The sequence below is a fragment of the Poeciliopsis prolifica genome, unplaced genomic scaffold (assembly GCF_027474105.1).
Source record: "Poeciliopsis prolifica strain line A6 unplaced genomic scaffold, Auburn_PproV2 SCAFFOLD009, whole genome shotgun sequence".
In the NCBI taxonomy this organism is placed as follows: Eukaryota; Metazoa; Chordata; class Actinopteri; order Cyprinodontiformes; family Poeciliidae; genus Poeciliopsis; species Poeciliopsis prolifica.
Window position 1 is genome coordinate 21,863 of NW_026562384.1, and position 21,084 is coordinate 42,946.

Consider the following 21,084-nt stretch of genomic DNA (forward strand, 5'->3'; position numbering starts at 1 on the left):
GAGAGACACAGCTGAGAGACTCTTGAAACACAGCCGCTGGAGAGGGAAGGAAAAGCAGAACCTGTTTGATAGAAACTCATCAAGGAGAGACGGAAAGGCAAGACAAACAGGCATAATGGAATAATACAGCAGAGTGAACCTGAAAACGATCCCTGCAATTCGTCTCCTCTGAAATGGAATGCAGTTAAACAGTCGGTAAAAATACTCTGCAGATTCAGCAACAGCAAAGTTTTGTAGCAGACCCGAAAATCTTTTACCAGCATTGAGCCGGAGGTTCTGAGGAGCTGTCCATGAATGCACACAAATATATTCACCCCACTGAGTGACGCTGGCAGCGCTCTAACCAAAAGATGACATCGATGAGTTATGGGCTTCAAGAACAAGGAACATCTTCTAAGTCTGTAAGGGGGCACCAAACAAAGTAAAGTTAAATCTGGAGGTTTTGATAAGAATATTCTACTTAAGATTTTTCATGTAGCACAGAGGAGGAGGCTGCGTAATCATCAAGTTGAGTTTATTTATACAGCACATTTCAGTAACGAGACAAATCAAATCTTTACACCATGAAACACAGTAACCAATTCTGAATCAAGCTATAGTTCCGATATATTAGGATATGTCCTGATTTCCTAATATATATATATATATATATATATATATATTATATATATATATATATCTATAGATATATATAGATATATATATATATATCTATCTATCTATCTATCTATCTATCTATCTATATATATATATATATATATATATCTATATATATATATATATATATAGATATATATATATATATCTATATATCTATCTATATATATATATATATATATATATATATATATATATATATATATATATATATAGATATATATTATAATATTTGTATATATCCTAATATATTAGGAAATAGACTAAATTATTAGAATATATACCAATACATTAGGATATATACTAATATATTAATATATATCCTGATATATTAGGATACAAACTTAGGATACTAATGTACTATTGGTATATACTAATATAAATACTTATAGTACTTATATTTGTAATAAAATACTAATATTTTATTATATGTAACAATATATTAGTATATATTGAGTCTGCATATATTAATATATAATTTTTTGAGACATAAGACTTCTGTTGTCTGTCTTTATTAATTATTCACCTCAAATGATTAAGTGAGACAGTTGCAAAGGGTTAATAGTTTGAATCATGCAGAACTGAATTGACCGTTTCCATAGCAACGATCCGAAGCAACACAATGAGCTCAGTTTAGCTATGACCTCGTCTATGACATAGATCTATGACGTAGATCTATGACATAGATATATGACGTAGATCTATGACATGGATATATGACGTAGATCTATGACATAGATATATGACGTAGATCTATGACATAGATCTATGACATGGATATATGACGTAGATCTATGACATAGATATATGACGTAGATCTATGACATAGATATGTGACGTAAATATATGACATAGATATATGACGTAGATCTATGACGTAGAGCTATGACATAGATTAAAGAACATCTGAGGTTATAAATGCTTCCATCTCAATACATCAGGTATTAGAAAAAGAGCTCTTAGTAATCAGCGCGCTGTTCTCCAGGATGGAGCAAATTTTGACGACGTTTTTTTTTCCTCTCTCGTTTGCCGCGGGGTACGCAGTTACTAGCAGCGTGAGAAAAGTGGTAACGACACTTTTCCCTGGAGTAACGTTCGAGAGGAGCGATGACACCGAGGACACCGAGTACGATGCTTTTGACTCGTACCTTTTTAATCCTTCCCCGGCTGGGGAAGTTTACATGAAAGTAATGACGAGACCAGCGAGTACGACGAGTTTGACGCGTACCTTTTTAACCCACCGAAAAGACAATTCGCGCCGTCGTCAAAGCCAACATCGCCAAAGGCAGTTTACTGGGAGGATTCAGATGACGATTCGGATGAATCGTCATCTGAAACCTCTTTTACACGCTGTCAGACAGCGAAAACACGGAAGGCGGCTTTTATCTAAGGACCAGCACGGACAGCTCAGACCTGTATCCAATGTCTGAGCTGTACCAAGGCAGACGGACGTCTGAACAGAGGGCCGAAGAGGTTAGACCCTCAACCTCTGTTCAGACCGATAAGAACAGAGAGAGTCGGCCAAAACGCTCAAAGACGTGTTGCGTGATATGTTAGTCATTATTTTCCATCTATTGTTCCATCCGTCGTGCTCCTTAGCCTTGTTGCTGAATCAGATATTAAAATCTGGTGTATTGTTGAATTTAACACGGATTAACAGGTTTAACTTTTATGGCTCTTCTCCATGTGGAGGAGCTGCAGCTCGACTCTGAGTCGCTCTCAGATGATCGAGCAATGAAATCTTCGTCCTTAATGTCGCTTTTAAGCAATTCTGTTAACTCAGAATGTAGAATAACACAGGCGTAGACCCTCTTGTGGTTTAGTGTGAAAAAAAAAAAAAATAATAATAAATAATTAATATGATGTAATAATGTGTTTATAATTTCACACATAAGTCGCTACCGAGTACAGGTGGCAATATATATATATATAGAGCTATGACATATATATATATATATATATATATATATATATATATATATATATATATATATATATATATATATATATATATATATATATACTAATGTATTAGGATATATAATAATATGAATATACTATATATGTATATATCCTAATATATTACCATATATTGAGTCTTCATATATTAATATATTAATCAATATTAATACATTAAATTATATATCATTATATATTGATATACATTGTATATTGTAAATTAATATATAATTATATACTAACATTATTATCATGATGTCATATTAATTATTGTTAATGACAGTAGTAATAAATAATATAATGAATAATTATAACAATTCTGATTAGCTACAGCTCTACTGTAGCTAATCTACCAGCTCTACTGATGATCTGTCAGAATTGGTGTTAAAGTCACCGTTTATTTTCTGACTGAACTGAAACACAGAATTCCACAACACATCTACATGTTCAGTTTGTCAAAGTCAAGCTAGCATAACTGAACTACTTCCCTCTCCCTCCAGATCAGATTTTCTTCTTGATGAACTTTTTCCTGACCTGTTTATGTAGTGATGGTGTTGCAAAGCACTGCATCCATTTGTCTTTTATCAGGCAAACATGTCAGATTTAGTGCCTTATATTGTAATTACTTCATTAAAGCTTTGCATTTGACATATTTTAGAAAATGTTTGGTAAAATACGGAGTAATTTTTTCCTCTGATTTTAAATAAGCATTTTGATGAATGAATTACATGATTATAATATTTGTAAGACCATAAACACAATTAATACCCACTTCACATTAAGAATAATAGATTCATTATTCTTCAACAAAATTTAATCATTAATCCCAGGTCTTCATTCAAAACATCTACAGCTATGTATTTTCCTGGGTAATTTAAAACTTTTAAAATCTAATTTAATTTAATTCTGTATTAAGCCTATTTATCATATGTAATATCTGGATTTTATATATATGAATATTTGTAGGATGCAGATTTGAAGCTAACTGCTGGCACAGACATAAAGTATAACATTAAACTTTAACACCAAACTTATCAACTAGAACTACGAATCTAGTTACTGGTCTCCAAATATATCACATATTTGAAAGTTACTGCGGAAAAATCTTTTTTTTTTTTCTGTCTCTTAGCCAGGAAGTCATTTCAGATTAAATCTCTTCTTTGAGGGAGACCTGAAGAAATCTCCCTCTGTTGAATGTCCACTTCATGAAATGTTAGAGAAGACTCCGGGACGAGTCCAGTTTCCTGTGTGGGTTGGTCTCTTATTGTGGACCACCATGTCTTTGTAAGTTTTGGTGTCGAAGCCAAAAGGGTCTTACCCAATAGTGTCGCCATGGTAATCGTTTTTGAACGTAGAGTTGCCTTCTTGAGTAGCATATCAGACTGCAGGCTAGCTAGTAATACCATAGCCTAGCTAGTTAACCAGCTAATGTTAGCTGTTACTTTAAGAGGAGCGTAAAGAAAGAGTTTAACATTCTCTGCAATAAGCAGGCTTACTTAAAGGCTAAATTCTTTTACCCACTGTGTACATTTGCTAAATAAATCTTTTAAAGTCACCTGCTGTTTTAGCTGGCAGTCTAATCAAAGCTATTTTACTTCATGTGAAAAAAGTAGAATCTCAAATTTGTGAGCTGAAAAAAATCTTAAAGTAAAGTGAAACTTTGTTCCAAAGGTTTGGGTTTATTTCACAACTTTTCAGGCCTAAACTTAGGATGATAATCATTTAAAGATGCTTTCAGACCTTGCAGAACATCCTGCTTTAACCTGCTTCAAACCCATCCCTACCACACTTTTCACATAGCATTCAGAAAATCCCAATAAAATACAGGGGAAATGTACGGTGGCCCTGAGGAGCAAACCACTTCAACAAATTCAAAACCACAACATCAACAAGACAGAAAGGGTATGTCCCAGTGTGAGAGCTGAGAAATCTCTGATTGGTCAATAGGCATGAATACGTATCCGTTGAGTCCATCTTGAAAGTGACAGTGGAGAAAACGTGCTGTAGTTTCAACGGTTTTACACTACAGTACAAAATGGATCCACTGCATTTACCTTTCACAGGTAAGAATTAAAGATAATAACAATGTCAATTTAGGAGCAGAATTTCTTGACTTGGTGGCCAGTACTGTGCATTTCTGTGCTGAAACAAACTTCTAAACAACAGAGAAATATTTCCTTTGTAACTAAATTGGTCCAGTTAACTGCTCTGATTATTTTCTTAGCTTAGCTAACTTTTTTATATTGTGTTGTTTTTCTAATGAAGGAGAAGCAATGAGAAACCTGTAACTGGCACTTTTGCTGTTTGTTTATTGTTGCCATGGTAACGTAGAAGTTCGCAAGACTGTTTGGTTAAACATGGCTACTTTGAGGTACGTCAGTTGTCTGCAGGATGTCTCTTATAATTTATGTAGATTAAAATCATTTGTTTGATATAACAATTAAGTCAATTAAGTTCAAGCTCCTGCTGTCTGGATGTCCTTTCCACACATTTCTTTAAGAAAGTCCTGCCTGTTATTGCTACTGATCTGATCCAAATAGTAACTCATCACTCACATCAGGCGTTTTCCCCCAGGCTTTGAAAACAGCAGTCATCAAACCACTGTTAAAAAAGAACAACCTGGACAAATCTCTATTGCAGAATTACAGGCCGACCTCTGACCTCCCATTCATCAGCAAAGTTATTGAAAAAACTGTGTGTAAACAATTAAATAGTTTCCTCATGATGACCAACTGCTTTGACACTTTCCAGTCTGGTTTTTGTGCTCATCATAGCACGGAGACGGCCCTTGTAAAAGTATTCACTGATATCCATATATCCCAGCACCGTGGGAGAACCACGGTGCTGGTTCTGTTGGACCTCAGTGCACCTTTTGACACTGTCGACCAGGACATATTACTGAATCGACTGGAGAGTTGGGTTGGACTCTCCGGTACGGTGCTCGACTGGTTTGAATCTTACTTAAAGAACAGGGATTTCTTTGTTCCAATTGGAAACTTCTCATCAAAGAGGTCAAAGGTCACATGTGGGGTACCCCAAGGTTCAATCTTGGGACCCCTCTTATTTAATATTTATATTCTCGCGCTAGCTAAGGTTATAACAGGAAATAATATTAGCTACCGTAACTATGCAGATGACACACAGCTCTACATTACGATGTCACCAGGTGACTCTGAACCCATCCAATCACTGAATAAATGCTTAGAGCAGATAAATGTGTGGATGTGCCAAAACTTTCTCCAACTGAACAAAAATAAAACTGAAGTCATTATTTTTGGACCTAAAGAGGAACGATCTAGAGTCAATGCACAGCTTCAGTTATTACAACTAAAACCTAGCGATCAGGCCCAAAACCTGGGAGTAGTGATGGACTCGGACTTGAACCTTGCGAGCCACATCAAGACAATTACAAAGTCGACTTCTATCACCTGAAGAACATCTCCAGGATTAGAAGAATAATGTCTCAGCCAGATCTAGAGAAACTCATCCATACGTTTATCTTTAGCCTCATTGATTATTGTAACAGCGTCTTCACAGGCCTGTCCAACAAATCAATCCTCCAGCTGCAGCTGATCCAGACGCTGCTGCTCCTGTTCTCACTAGAACCAGGAAGATAGAGACATAACAGCAGTTTTACAGTCCCTCCCCTGGCTCCCTGTTGCTCAAAGAATAGATTTTAAAATACTGTTGTTAGTTTATAAATCACTGAACGGTTTAGCACCACAATACATCAAAGATCTGCTGTTGTTGTATCAACCTTCCAGACTCTCAGGTCTTCTGGTTCTGGTCTGCTTTACATCCCCAGAACCAGAACCAAGAGAGGAGAAGCAGCTTTCAGCATCTGTGCACCAAACATTTGGAACAAACTTCCAGAAAACCGTAAAACAGCAGAAACCCTGACTTCCTTTAAATCTCAACTAAAACACACCTGTTTAGAGTTGTGTTTGAAATGTAATATGTAACAATGTATTGTTTATTCTATGTTGCATGACTTTGTGTTTTTGTGTTTATGATGTAAAGCACTTTGAAATGCCTTGCTGGTGAAATGTTCTATACAAATAAAATTTGATTGATTGATTGATTTGATAACAGTGAATCTGAAGTGGACTGAAGGAGCATTAATCCAGAGAGCAGCACAGAGACCATCAGGGGGATTTGGTCAGGACGGGTCCATAGAGATCAGAGCTGGAGCTGTTTTCATTCACACTTCTGTTTCCCAGCTCATCTCTACAATGTCTGTGTTTAGATGCTCAGTCAATGCCCTGATATGTTTGTTTTTTCTGAATATGAATAAATCAGGGATGTATTTTCTATTACACTTTTAGATCATTTTATCATTTGCATGAATAATCAGTCGAGGTTAAACAGCTTAAAGTTATTTCTTCGCTGTTAGCATATTTTGCTTTGATTAGCATATTTTGCTTTGATTTTGCTTTGATTGGTTGTTTATGACCGGGAGCATCAGAGAAGCTTGGTTTTTTTGAGACATAGACCTCTGTTGTCTGTCTTTATTAATTATTCGCCTCGAATGATTGAGACAGTTGCAAAGGGTTAATAGTTTGAGTCATGCAGAACTGAATTGACTGTTTCCATAGAAACGATCCAAAGCAACACAATCCCTCAGAACTACAATGAGCTCAGAGGAGCTATGACCTCATCAATGACATAGATCTATGACATAGATCAAAGAACATCTGAGGTTATAAATGCTTCCATCTCCAAACATCAGGTATTAGAAAAAGAGCTCTTAGTAATCAGCGCGCTGTTCTTGAAGATGGAACAAGTTTTGATTACGTATTTTTTCCCGCTGTCTTTTGCCGCCGGTTATGTTGTTACTACTGGGGTGAGAAAAGTGGTAACAACGCTTTTCCCAGGAGTAAAGTTCGAGAGGAGCGATGAGCATGACACCGAGTACGACGAGATTGACGCGTACCTCTTTAATCCGCCACCGAAGAAGCAAACTACCCCGGTACAGAGAGTTTGCTGGAAGGATTTGGATGACGATTCATCATCTGAATCCTCATATTACACGCTGTCAGACAGTGAACACACAGAAAGGCGGCTTTATCTAAGGACTAGCACGGACAGCTCAGACCTGTATCCAATGTCTGAGCTGTACCAAGGCAGACGGACGTCTGAACAGAGGGCCGAAGAGGTTAGACCCTCGACCTCTGTTCAGACGGATAAGAACAGAGAGAGTCGGCCAAAACGCTCAAAGACGTGTTGCGCGATATGTTGACTCCTTTTGTTCCATCTTTAGTTCCATCGATCATGCTCCTTGTTGCTGAACCGGATGTTAAAATCTGGTGGATTGTATTGAATTTAACACGGATAAACAGGTTTAACTTTTTATGACTCTTCTCCACGTGGAGGAGCTGCAGCTCGACTCTGAGTCGCTCTCAGATGATTGAGCTTCTCACCCTGTTTCTCCGAAGGTGTCAATCAAAAATAGCGTATTTTCCGCACTTTAAGACGCACCACGTTATAAAGGCGCATAGAGTAGACGCTACAAGTAGCTCAGACTTGTATCCAAGCTGAGCTATATCAGGGCAGATTAACGTCTGAACAGAAGATAGATGAGGTTAAAGACTCAACTTCTGTTCAGAATAGATCAGCAGTAGAAAACCAGGCCGATAAGAGAAGCAAATGTCTGCCCAGACGTTCTAAGAGCTCTTGTTGTCCGATATTTTGAATGATGATGGTCCATGTGTCATGCTCCTTGTTGCTGAACCGGATGTTAAAATCTGGTGGATTGTATTGAATTTAACACGGATTAACAGGTTTAACTTTTTATGGCTCTTCTCCATGTGGAGGAGCTGCAGCTCGACTCTGAGTCGCTCCCAGATGACCGAGCTTCTCACCTGTTTCTCCTTCGCCGTTAATCCAAATACATTTAATGAATATAATATCAAAACTAAAACATCAGGACTACACTGTTGCAGCAACAAAGTCTTGGGTTTGAATCCCGGCCTGGGTTCTTTATGCATGGGGTTTGCATGTTCTCCATGTGCATGAGTGGGTTCTCTCCGGGTGCTCCGGCTTCCTCCCACAGAACAGAAAGATTTTGTGCACATTAGATAATAGACGAATGACGGAAAAATGTATTATTATTAGTATTCGTAGTAATATTAATAGCAATAAAACAGTATTTTCCGTTCTATAAGTCGCATTTTGGAGGGAAATTTATTTGATAAAATCCAACACCAAGACCAGACATGTCATCTTGAAAGCCATTAAAAATAGAATAGAGGCAACAACAGGCTGAATAATTGTACAGCATGCTAACGTTACATTACACATAAACAACAAACTGAGAACTGGCTGGTAAGTTAGCATAACATATAAAGAGTTATTCAGATAACTCTTTATATGTTATAAAACTATATAACTATAGCATAAATAACATGCTAACAAGTTTATCAAACCATTCGTCTCCAAATCACTGAACGCAATGAAATCTTCGTCCTTAATGTAGCTTTTAAAATTCTGTTAACTCAGAATGTAGAATAACACAGGCCTAGAGCGCCCTCCTGTGGTTTAATGTGAAAATAATAATATTAATAATAATAATAAATAATAATAATAATAATAATAATAATAATAATAATAATAATAATAATAATAATAAATAATTAATATGATATAGTAATGTGTTAATAATTTCACACATAAGTCGGTTATATAAGTCACTTATACTCGGTACCGACTTATATATATATATATATATATATATATATATATATATATATATATATATATATATATATATATATATATATATATATTATATATATATATATATATATATATATATATACATAGTACTATTAGTACTATATACTATATATATATATATATATATATATATATATATATATATACACATACACACACATATATATATATATATATATATATATATATATATATATGTGTGTGTGTGTGTGTGTGTGTGTGTGTGTGTGTGTGTGCGTGTGTGTGAATACATCCTAATATTTGAGTGTATACGCTAATATATATATATATATATATATATATATATATATATATATATATATATATATAATATATATATATATATATATATATATATATATATATATATAGTACTCATAGTACTAATGTACTATTAGTACTATTAGTATATACTAACATAAATCCTAGTAGTATTTATATTACTATGTATTAATATAAATACATACTTATAGTATTTAAATTGGTCAATAGAGCTTCGGAGCGTGACGTCGCTGCTGTAGGCGGAAGGGATCTGATCGCCAGGTTGTTTGTCTCAAACACAACCGAGAACAGAACACAACTGACTATCTCACAGATACTTTGAGGATTTGAATATTTTAAGTTACTTAAAGTAATTTAGCGATGGTATAAACTTGCTGCGTTATTGGATGTAATGTCTGATTATACGACCGAAATGGTAAAAAGATGGAAAACGGAGTTTCGTGTCACAGTTTTCCTGCTTGTAAACAACGCTAACGGAGCTAAGCTAACGGAGCTAAGCTAACGGAGCTAACGAAAAGGAGACGAATGTCCTGGTGTCGGCGGTGAGACGTCCTAATATAATCTTCTCCAACATCTCAAGTTTTCTGCTTGTTTGCTCCAGACATGTCTAAATTCGCGTTTTTGGTGTTGTGTCATCATGTTTTGTTATCATTTGTCCAGGTTACTCATGTGCAGTTATGTTGAGTCCATTTAAGTTTGTCAACCTTGTTTAAATATATTTTTATGTAGCATAGTCCGAGTTTTACATCCCATTGAGGTTATTCCATTATTGTGTAGTAAATTATTTTACTAGTGTTATCAAATTTACAGTATTAATACTTTGATGTGTTCTGATACCTCCTCTTCAAGGCAAACCATCCTATGAAATGGATGAGCTCAATCCTGACTGGGTTCCAGTGCTTAATCTGGGTCACTGCGAGGTAAACGCCACAACATCAGACCCACATGCGTCAATTAAAGAGGCGATACAGCAAGACCATGGAGGATCAACAAGTTATAGAAACACCAGAAGATGGTTTTACTCACATTAATTGTTCAGCAAAGGTAACGCGATAAAAACACTGGAAAAAGTTTGTTTTGGTCTGTGGCCAAACATCATGGCGCCGAGCGACGTAAACGCCACATGCAGTGACGTCAGCTCCAAAGCTCTATACGGTGGTGGAGAACGCAAACTAAAATGTTAGTTGCTATCGTGCTACACAATACGGTTTTTAGCAGCAGTTAATGCTGCAAAGCTAAATTAAATTAAAATTATATCTGCTCTTGAAAGACTACAAGCCTCGAGCATCTAAGGATTTTTACATTTTAAACATGTCTTAAAATTCCTTTGCATATTGTGTTTAATGTTAATGTGTTGTTCTCTACTGTCCATGGTGCTTTTGTTCCTGTGTGTTTCTTGTTTAAAACCGTTCAACAGTCTTCACCAAGGATTCTTCAGTCAACGATCAAAAACGGCAACACAGATATTGAACGTTAGTCAACTGAAATGTTACAAAACATCAAAGTAAATTGGAGCTTTGTAATTTATTTGAAAAAGCTAAATCAGGGGAAGCCAAGTGCACTAAATGTTTTCAGAGTTAGCAAAACTACTAAACTAAAAATTAGCTCTGCTACTAGCACACAAGCGTGAGGGTGCCCACAACCGCCAATACACATGGACTGTACAAAAAGAAGGTTCATCACAATGTACACACAAATGACCAGACAGGAATTGATTTAACCAAATATACAGTAAATATTCTTCCTTTGGAATGGACAAAAAAAAAACATTTTTAGTAGGCCAACAAATTTGCCTTTATAGAAACAGACAGAATAAAACATTTCAGGTGTTTGGGGATTAATTTGCCATAATGAAGCCATTTTATTGTTCAAGTATCAAAACAGGGAAACAATGTGACAATGGCTGTGTGTCATCCTGCATCCTGTGCGTACACGACACACTCCATGCAGACGGGTTAAAAACAAAAAAACGTAATAAATTTTTTAAAGTGTCCACAATTTTATCTGAAAAACCATGCTCACTTCCACCGGAGCACATTTTCAATCTTGGTTTTAACAACAAAATATTGGAGCGTTCATCATGTAGAAGTAGCCGTTGTACAAACAAACAGTCTGCTGTTATATCCTGGCTTTGCATTTTCATGGTCAATAGGATCACCTTCTTTTGCTCTTCGAACTCCAGGGGCCCTCTGTAGTGTAATTGCTTCTGTCATCGATCCCCTGAAGCCACAACAAAGAAGGTTGCTGGCCTGAAAAATATGAGCAGCCCTGAATGATTTAGGGAAGGAAGTGGAGAATATGAGCCCGCTTGCTGTCCTGCTGCTCCCCTCCTCTGGGCCATCCCTCTGCACTTTGCAGCGCTTTACAAGCTATTATTCTTTTGCTTTTATGGAAGGAAACAATTTTTTTGATAAACTATTTTTTTATGAATCCTCCTCACCACCCGCACTAGTCTTTTTCTGGTTCAACTTTATTACAGTTGCTTTATGCATACTTTAGGAATAGATCATTTAAACCTCCATGGTTACAGAGACACCTTTTTCCCTCACACCCATAAAATAGTATTTTTGATTCAATATGTTCTGGTTATAGAGTTTTGTAGAGCCCTAATATTTATCTTATCAGCTATACTGTATCACCACAATATATTTTGTGAAGTGCATTCTGTCTTACTTTACATATATACATAGCATCTCCTAAGTGCTATTTGGCGTTTTAGAATAAACATGACGGCTCTCCCTTCAGCTGCTTTGGTCTTAAAAGGCACTTGTGGGATTTTCCACCTGAGGCAAACTGACACTGAAAGTCCATTTAATTTTCTACTTAATTAATTCCTGATAAGCTAATTAAACAAGCTCATTTGGCCAAAGCAACATGGTTTTATTTGCGTTTGTTCGTTTGCCACTGATTTTAGAACTGGGTAAGGTTTGTTAAAATAATAGAAGCCCAGCTGTTTGAACTAATTGAGGCAAGGCACCACTTATGAGAAGATACAAGAACACATCTATACATTCAGAAAGGGGACTACTGTTAAACAAGTTAAGATGTGTCTAAGGGTGATACAGAACATGTTCATTAGATTTTTCACACAAAAACCATTGTTGGATTATGAGACTTCAAGTGCTTAGTTCTCCGTTACAGGAGCTTCTTTCTGAATGAGTTGTTTTAAGGCTCTGCCACTTTTATGCAACAAAGCTGTTACTGGCCACGACCCTCTGAAATACATTTTTATGCTTGCACTTCATCCATCTGGAAATGGCTGTAAACTGTCCAATTGTACATCTTTGAGCCTGAATCTGATCTGGAAGCTGAAAAAGGGCCTGCTGCAGAACACTTGTCTTTTTCAGTAGTGTCAATGGCGGAATGGTGGGCTCCAAGAAACACAGCAGACTGCTTCCATTCACTCAGAAACAGCAGAAAAAGACAATTGAGCATGTTCAGAAAAAGAAGATGAAAACTGACTATTTCTTTTGGAAGCAAATTGTGAAAACTTTCTGTTCTTTTCTCAGGTGGATGAGTTAAGTTATCTGTCATTATCCACAAGAGTTGATTTTTTTTTTGTCCGATTCCAAGTGAAACGATCCTTTATCCTTTTGTTTTTTCAGTCACCTCCAGACCTGTGAATGAGTAACTGATGTCAAACTGTTTTCTCTTCTTGCATATTTTTATGTGACTCTGCTTTTGACATTTTGAATGTTTGGATGTTGTTTCTTTTTGTTTTTCTCCAAATTTGCTGGATTGTTCTGTGAGTGTTGCTGATTGGATGTTGACTGGCAGAGCTCCACACAGACATTTCCTTCTGGCTTGGTTCCCTGATCTGCCTCTGATTGGCTAAGCTGGTAAGTGTCCTGTGTTTTCAGTGTTTGTTAGCAAGTGTCCTGACTGCATGCGAAATGTGTGCAGTGTGCCAACGTTACAGGCATGTTATGGTGGCATTCAGTAGGCGACTGTTGCTTCAGCTTCATGTCAGAGGATTCTTGACCTCTGTACATGGGCGATAAGATCCTGTCCACACAGAAATGATTTTTGTTGTGTCTTTTGTCTTTTGCCTAAAACACTAAAGGTTTTTTGTCTTTTAAGCTGTGTATCCAGATCCAGGGTTCTGGGAGACCAGACGCTGTCATTTTTCAAGCCAGGTTCAGTAGTGAATACATTTCAAAACACCAATTTCATGTATTAGTGATAATGACAATGGTGGTTTGAAATAAATCCACCTTTACGCTGACCAGCAGAGTTGAGTATGGGTAAAATGATGCACAAATTAAAATAAATTATGTTGTTTTGTTTTTCCATTTCTGATGTTTGGAGTATCTGGTTTATGATTGTTTCACCAAAAATCTACTCGGCAAGATTTTTTTTTTTTTAGATTTTTGTTTACTAGAGAGAGCTTTATATGGTCCATGTTTCAGCAGGAAAACAATGAGTCATAGCTAAAAAAAAAAAGAAAAACTCATCTGTGTGCAAGCAGAACAGCAGCATCTGCTTGAACTCTGACCCCAAAAGGGTGCTCTGTAACCACAGCACAGAGTTACCTAGGTGACATGTTTTTCTCACCTGACTGGAGATGAGCTTAGTAGCAGAAAATTATGATGCCAAACACAATTTGTGTTCACAACGACTCATAATGTTAATTATATTTTTGTCCTCATGTGTCTGTATGTGGTCTTGCTGGACAGCATCTAATCTTTCCACATTTTCTGCTGTAAGAAACAAAGACAAGTTTCTGCTCAATTTTGTTTTCTGAAAGCAGCATGGTTTCATGACTGGTCATGATTCCAGCTGTAGGTGAACTATATGGCCCTTTTCTACTGGCCCCTAAGCTGGGATTGATGATACTCTGTTATCAGGGTTATATAATACCAGTTACTTATAAAGAAAATACTTCATATGGGTTCCAAAACAGCCGAGTTGTGCTGAAAACATGTCAAATCACTGGTTGGGTCACAAATGCATCTCCTTTTCAATAATCCAATCATGTATTTATAAAAATTCACAACAGTGACTTGGTGTATTTAAAGTTTTCAAAGACAACAGCAGACTTAGCAGAACATGTCTTCCATGCCCTCTATTATTAAGTTGTGCACTCATCACATTGGGCTAATTCTCAGACTCTGGGATCATCCAAGTATATGATGACCCCAACCACTTCAACTCTTAATGAATTGTAATGGAAAACCTCTGGACCTGTGTAGACCCACGCTGCTTGGTAATACTGGAAAAAGACCAATAGCTCTTGAGTCAGGTACATGAACAACTTATTTAAACAAGGCTGCTCCCATTGAACAAATTGATTCATGAGTGCTTCACCATCTCATGTTAACTTCCTGGTGTGAGATGCTGCCAACCCAAGCAGCAGTTCAGTTTCATTTGACTTCGTCTGCTTCACAGCCGTTCAGATTTTCAGCCAGAGAAATCTCTCCTTGATGTTATCTTCAGATGACGCATAATGGAAACGTACAGCAGGCAGCAGAGTGTGTCTATCCTTTACTTCATCTGCCATTGCAGCAGATATTTCCCAATTTTCCACTTCTTCTATCATTCTGTCAACAATTCCCTTGGAACAGCATCAGTAGATGGTGAGAGGATTCACAGATTTTGGATTTCTTTTTTCTTTGTCATTATGTGAAAACTCTTTTCTAGCAAATGCATAAGGTCACATTAAAAAGGGATTTGGTATTTCAAAATGGGTCTGAACATAGACTTACCAGTCAGCAACATAGCACAACGAGATCACCACCACAAAACCTGGGGAATGCTCAACCTGACTCAGGCTAAAGAACAGGAAAGTAGATCTAGTGAGAAATTAAAGACTAATATTAAAATCAGGGGAGTTGACTTAAAGCTCCCACTTCCTGATATTGCTGTGATGCTATTGCTTTCAGATGAACGTTTTTGTTAAACTGTTCAAAAACATTGTTATCTGAATAACTTTCACACTGTAGCTGTAGTGATTAATAAAACAGAACATTGTTTTAGTGCAATGAAAAGCTCACACATACTGCTGAGCGGTAGAGCGTTGACTCGTCTTATGTAATGCCAGTTGGAGAAAACAAATATATTTTTAGGAGAACAGCTCAGAATGCCTGCTGTTCTACTAATTGATTTATTGGCTCATGGTTGTGCTTTCAGGTGCAGCTTTAAGTGAAACTTTTGGAGCTTCTCTGGCAGAGGAGGAACAAAGCCAGTCCTCCGTTCTCAACTCACCGTCTGCTTTGCTGGGTCTGAAATATTTGGAGACTGATGCTTAAAGAAAAGAACCACATTTACTCTACAAGACAAAATATTCCAACCTGTAAATTATTTTCTTCCAGACATACCCACAATAGGACAATCACTATATTTATCATCATATTTAAATGTGAAACATTTCAGTTGCATTTAGTTCTGTGTTGTAGCTTTTACTCTTAAGTCAAAGAAATCTTGCAAGTTTTAGCAGGTTTTTTTTAACTCAAACATGTGAGTTTGGGAAATATACACTTAAAGTAGAAAGCTGTGTTAACTATTTGATAGTTTTTCCATTTTCCCCAGAGTCGAAGAAACGAGTGATTTTAAGTCAGCGCCTAAAAAAATGCATTTTGACAGTTTTGGTGTTTCTATGTCAGTGTAATGAAATCCACCGAAGCGACCTGTGTGACTCTGTCTCAGGTACGCCTCTCACCTGATTTCTTTCCCTGAGTTCTCTGCAGGATTCTCTGCTCTGTTTTGCTCTGTTCAGTTTGTTGCTTGTGCCATATCTGTTTACATTTTGTGCTTAAATCATCACAACATGACGTGTAAGTGATCGTCTGCGCATTGGTTTGCGAAGGCCTCACACTGTTGAAGCAACGCCATGAGCCACATTCAGCAGCGTCTCACTCAAAATCACAAACTGCTCAATAAAGTATATCAGTAACCTGACTTACTGTAATTAAGTATGACAAGAAAAATAATATATCATCATTACATGTTACTTGAAAGTAGATGTCAGTAAAAACATTTACTGACGTTCACTTTTCCAATATTTACATTTAAATGATGGAATTTATTCACTCAAGACATCTTCAAAGCAATATAAATATTTTTTCCTCCAAGCATTTCTGTTTGCATATTCATTTAAAGCTTCACTCTGCTCTCTCGTCTTAGCATATGTTTATAATGTTAAACACAAAACAACTGCAGTAAAAATCTGCAGTTATCTGTAGTGAAGAGAAGGTTGGAAGTTTCTTCTTCTTTCTAATTCTTGATTGCTGGCTGCAGCGTGTCTTCATGGACTCACAGGTGGACAGACCATGATGCTGCATTAATTACTTATCAGAAACTTTCAATCTATACTAAACTAGTAATGTTGTGTCATGGGCAATTGCTAAGAATATTAATCAAGCTGCTCAGTCTTTACCCAATAGACTTGTTTCAAGGCCTATACTGACACTTAATAATGCTGGACTACATAGAACAGGCTAATATTCTAAATCTCTCAGATCAAAAAACAAAGAGAATTTAAAAAAATAAACCTACTTTGTGATTCAGACTTAAGAGAACACAACATCCTGTTGATATAATATGAGTTGTATATTTTGAGCATAAACCTTGAATATGGGCTATGTGTCGTATGCTGTCATATTACCAGGCAGCCAGCCAGCTGTGAAGGCTTCATGCCAGATCTGGAGCAGACCTGCTGCCTGTATGGGAATGAGATAATGCTCCAATTATCAATTATTACAGCATGAGAGCTTTGACGTTTGCTGTTAGGTTGCAAACCAGACAAAGCAGTTGCTAATGGCAATATTGGCTTGGCGTTCTTACAGTCCCGTTTACCAACAGACCGTACTGGTAAACGAGATATAAATAACCATTTCACATTCAGATGGAAGAGATTTGTCTAGGAACGAGGTGGAGCTCACCACACACTGAAAACTGTTAGAACATCAGAGTCAGAAGCTGCTTTTCCATGACAGTCTTTGTCTATATTCTGCTAATGTCAGGATAAAAACACAATTCCACGTAAAGGAGTAGTCACCAATTTACATCCGAGCTGTGGATACAACATGATGATATGATACAGCTTTCACCAATAGGAAGTTCTGGCGGTTGATCATGTGACTAGTATGACGCAAAAAAGTGTTTCCACTGCAGTTTTGAGGATCACACAAATGGCAAGTATTTTTATAAATTCAATTTGTGTCCTTCTATGGTTAATGGAAAAGTCTTTTCAGTCTTTTTTTTTTCTTTTTGTATTTCCTCACAATATAATTCACCACATCAACGAAGGTAACAAAATAATGTTTAGAGGTCACAGAAAGCCAATCTTGTTACAAGGCAACATGAACTGTGTGCCTTGTTATGTTCATTTTCCAGCCCAGCTCTTATTGGAGCCCATTTTCTTAGAAATGAACCTCTGCTGCGTCTGTCTTGTTCTTTCCTCAGTCCATCTCAATAATACATCATGTACATCTATATCCACAGATGCTACCTCCTTCTTTCAGGCCTTAAGGGCTTTCTGATTCCTCAGTAATCATGTTTTCACTTCAACATACAGCTGCTTCAAAATGAACTTTCACAGTTAAAATTCAGGAAAAAAAGCAATGAGGCGCTCTGTTCAGAGAGGTCGTAATAACTTTCAGACCCTAATTGACTCCAAAAACATATCAGAATCCAAATTAATCTGTCAGCAGGCTTCAAAAAGCAAAAGACAAGAACAAATCCCCAGGGCAACCAGTCTTATGTGTGCATACAGTTCTTCTCCCTGGAGAAGAAGGGATTCCTGCACTCTGTCAGTTTAACTTTATTTTATTTAGAACATTTCTTTCTAAGATATGATTGGTTCTGACAGCACGACACAAATAAATATGCCATGAGAAAATTCACTCCGTTGTTTCTACTAGTAGGATTTATGTTGTAGTCGCTTGTTGAGTGGACAGGAGTGACATGGCAGTTCAGTTAGACATTATAGTTTGCTTTGTGGAGGATTGAAACAATTTCTGTTTCATTCAGAATCAGTTTTACAGTGAGAGCACAAAAAATAATTGTAGTATAGAGGTGTAAGCCAATAAAATACATAAAGTGTGACAATCAATCTACCTCTGTGACTGTTTCCAATTATTACAATTATTTTGATATGATTGAAAAATCACCTCATACTAATGCATAAACTTTTTTGTAACTGCATTGCTTTCATTAATCAAGTTTCTTTTTGTTATTTCACTTTTCACAATTCTGAGTTCAAAGCAACGAAACTTTGAAAAGCAGCACTAAGACGTAGCTTCTGATTTTTCACATTAAATATTTATCTGTCCTGGTGTCCAGTCAAAAAACCACAGCAGTAAAAGAAAATGTAGCCATTAAATATGTCAGAAATAATACTCAAAGGTGAATATATGACTCACTTACTGTAGAATTAATGTGACATAAGTTAGATTCACACATTTTGTAAAAACGTGATGGCAACAGTAGAGCAAACTTCTTTTTGATACTTTTTAAGTGAAAAGCTCTTTCCTGTCAGAAGCGTGGAGTCCTCAGTGCTGAGGTGATCATTGAGCAGGTGGTATCACCACCATCGAAGGGGTGGCAGCTGGATCAGACGGCAGACAGAGCCAAGCGTTGGCCATCTGTGCAATTAACCTTGTCCTGGTCCATGTCCTGCTGAGTAGAAAGTGGCTCCAGTCTACTGGAAAAAGCATTCGGTTTGGGTTTGTTGACTAAGTTTATATGGTCATCAGTATTATTGTGGAATGTTGTTTGTAGTTACTATAAGTAGCCACTGGTAATCCTTTTGTTTGTTTTTTGGTCATGTTAATTCATGTACCAGCATTTGCCTGCATTGGTGTGGGGAGTTTGGCTTGTAGTAGCTTTCCCTGTTTTATTTGGGTTGTGTCTGTTTAACAGTTTAACACTCTTAGTTTTCTTCCACTACAATTAAGTGACATCTCATTGTGGATGGGATTATATTGATGCCAACTCAGCTCCACAGCTGTGATTTTGCTTGCTGGCTATATATTTAGTTTTCATTTAAAATGTATGTGAAAAGAATTTCTAATTCAAAGTTGCATTATGTTTAAAAAGATCTGATGCACTTTCAGAAACAACCTCTTGATTGAATGAAAAGAAGTCCATTAGGGATATGAGTAACTTTACTCTTAATTGCATGACCCATAAAAGCTTCTAAAACCTCTGACTCTGTGTTCTTCATAGAAAAGAAAATCACTTTTTATATTTGCATATGTTTGTTTTCTTTTTCTGTTCCATTCAGTTAGGATGAATGAATTTCAATCTTTTTCACTCCTCTGTCAAAGTTCAAAAACAAAATTGGGTGTTAATGTGCTTCAAAGTATTGCAGTAGCTTTTGTCTATCAATCAGCATAATTTAAAACACACAATTCAAAGAGAAGTGAGAGGCACATGTTTGTAAAGCTTCAAGCTGAAACGCTTAACCTCACACTTGTAGCTCTCATTTAATCCGACAAATGTTGTTTTGAAGCCAAACCAGGAGGCGTCCATCTAAGAATCTGATTTAATAAGACACTGAAAGTACATTCAAATTTCATCTCCCTGCATGATACCAGCTGTATTAAAATCCTTTTGTAGTTGGATTTGAGAGTGAAATGACTGACTTTTCCAAACATTTACAACAACAGACTTGAAATGTTGTTTTTTTTCTGAGGGTCCAAAAACGACAAAAAAATGTTCTTGTATTAAAATTGGTTGGAAATAAAGGAATGAACCATGTTCTTCATGCAGTAAAGTTGGCAAAGATTAGCGAAAAAGAAGCAACGTAAAAGAGATTAAACTAATGTTTGTAATGAAATGAAGACAGAAGAGTCCATATTGTGAAATTCATTCAGAAATGACTGGTACTGAACAGTGATGCAAATCAGTGAGGTCAAAAAGAGGCTCTGGTTCATGAACTTTCTGTTCTTGGTGCTCAAAGCAAGAGAGAAAATTCACCAAACGCAAACTCAAATGTCAGAGTGTGTTAAACCCAAAATTTGTCCTGCTGCCAAGACTTTTGGCTGTGAATGGAGTAACCCAGATAAATGTCGACAGCATGCAGGCGAAATTAGCTTTTGTTCTGTTTGCAGTCAGAGGGAATCCACCAGTGGAGAACTTCCAAATACCCTAAAACATGTTCACTGCCCACAAAATGGATCAAGTCAAGCTTTATTTTAGGGAAAATTGTTCACAATCAGATGTAGAATAGTTTTTACCAAGCTTCTACACATGTTTTTTTTCTCTCTCTCTCTCTCTTGCAGGACTGAGAATCAATCAAATATTTTCCATACCAGCACAATACCGGCTACTGAATGATACTTTTTTGGCACCAGTTTTAGAATATCAGTTCTACAAAGAAAGTTATGTTACCAATTACAGGAAAAAATATTGAGTTTTATTTTTAACTTTGGGATTTCTCCATTTTCTTACAAAAATAAAAACCCAAATGCCAAAAGGTTCAAAGCACACATCAAGATAATGTTAGGA